This window comes from Cynocephalus volans, chromosome 17, assembly GCF_027409185.1.
Source record: "Cynocephalus volans isolate mCynVol1 chromosome 17, mCynVol1.pri, whole genome shotgun sequence".
NCBI classification, from domain to species: domain Eukaryota; kingdom Metazoa; phylum Chordata; class Mammalia; order Dermoptera; family Cynocephalidae; genus Cynocephalus; species Cynocephalus volans.
Genome location: NC_084476.1, coordinates 43,468,350 through 43,470,453, shown reverse-complemented (window position 1 = coordinate 43,470,453; position 2,104 = coordinate 43,468,350).

The window sequence follows — 2,104 nt, the reverse complement described above, 5'->3', positions numbered from 1 at the left end:
TGTCACTTCCGCTCGGCGTCGCACGTCCGCCCGGAAGGCGGAGTAAACCGGAAGGAGGGGTGTGGAGCGCGCAGGGGCGGGGTGTCGGGCCGCTGGCTGCGGAAGGTCGGGGTATATGCTCCTCCAGAAAAAAGCTTTTCGGTCTTGGAGGAGGAAAACTTCGGCTTAGGATCGCTGCCTTTAGAAATTTTGGTTTCATCTGACGCAATTAGTTTATGAGATTTAAAAACAGGAACGAAGGAAATCTACATGTCCAGGGTATACCTGCACTCCCATGTTTATCGCAGCTCTAGTCACAATGGCCAAGATACGGAACCAACCTAAATGTCTGTCAACGGATGACTGGATAAAGAAAGTGTTTATTAAATACAGATGTAAGCATCTTATTACTTCATTATGTCTTTAGTGGTAATGCCCAAGGATTTCAATATTGAAATACATATTACTGTATTTCATAGCAAATAATTTTTTTCCCTGTACATTAGGCATTATACTGATTTTTTTCATTATCTGCGTAAATAGATTATATTATTTAAGAATTTCAGAATACTAAAGGGAATATTACAAAATATTTGGGAGGCCTTGAGCCTAATAATTCTGAGAACATGTTGGAGAGATCTGTATCAGAGATGGTTTCAACATAACTCCAATCTTAATATTTTTCTTACTCTCTTTTTTTAACCTTAGACCTTTTGGAAAATAAAATCTCTTGTGATAAAGAAGCATTTATGTGAAGTTCAGTAGTTCTTTTGGTTTCACCTCATTTTCTTTTTCAATTACAGGTACAATAAAATTGATTAGTTTTGTCTAAAAAACATGTTATTATATGATCCTATATTATGAAAGCACAGGTCCACAATTCCTTATCTGCAATTCTGAAATCTAAAAAGGTATTTTTCTCTTTTTTTTTCTCACCACTATATCAACAAAGATCTAAAAAGTCATTTGGCAGCAAAATCTGTCCTGAATGTAAGTCAGGCTATTTGTAGTCTTTTAAACATCTCTTAGTGTGAATATTCACATGCACAAATGTAAATGTATTTGGTCATCAAGTACTGCCCTAGACCCTGCTGTGAGATGTTATAAGATATACAGCACATCAGCACATATATTATTTTTTCAAAATATAAAAAAATTCCAAATTCCAAAACATCTAGCCTCAAGACATTCAGTAAGAGAATTGTGAACTTGTTCTCCTTTTTTCTTTTTCTTTTTTTATTTTTTTTTACTAACTGAAATGCTAAGGGCAATGAACCTGTTCTATGTATCTGTGTACCTATCTATCTAATCTCCTATTTGTATGTATACATAAGGGCCATTTGTTCACCTAACATCACCTGGGCAGTGGGATTTGGACTAACATTCAATTCTGTTTATTTTCTCCATCATTAAAATTCTTTATTATACAACAAGTGTGCACACATGGCACAGCTCTGTTGCCTCCTGCCGTCTTCTCCCAGCCCTGCGTACATAATGTTCCTCTCTATTGGTCCCATAGAAGGGGCCACAAATGCTAGTGGGCCAAGAGAGAGGGAGAGTCATGGTATTGAATTTCACTAGAATAAATTGATGCAAGTTTCTTTTGCAATAATAATTTTAAAAATTCTTTGTTATGACCATATAAAAACAAACTTTTTTAAAAATTTAATAAACAGCCTTGTAACACCAAGGTCAAGGGTTCGGATCCCCATACCGGCCAGCAGCACTGTCCCGCCCCTCCCCCCCCCCCCCCCCCGCAAAAAAACACAAAAGATTTAAGAAAAGTTACAGTACTTAAAGGTGCAAATGTCAGTTATCTGAAAAATTAGCTTATGTGGAAAATCCAGTCGCTGACAATTCTAATTTCAGAGAAAAAATTTACCTCTAGGCTAAAAAAAATAAAATAAAATGAAAGAAAGAAAGAAAAGGCAGGGAGGGGTTTAAAAACTGTATCCGGTCTGCACTACCGGTGGTGGCTTGAGAAAATTTCTGGTGCCTAGTGGGCTGTTTCAAGTCTGAACTTGTTTGCAGCTGTGCCTGTGGTTTATGCATTCATGTCAATCACATCATCAACACCATTGTTAAGGAAAGAAACTTTATCATTATAGTTAGCAACCACAGATGT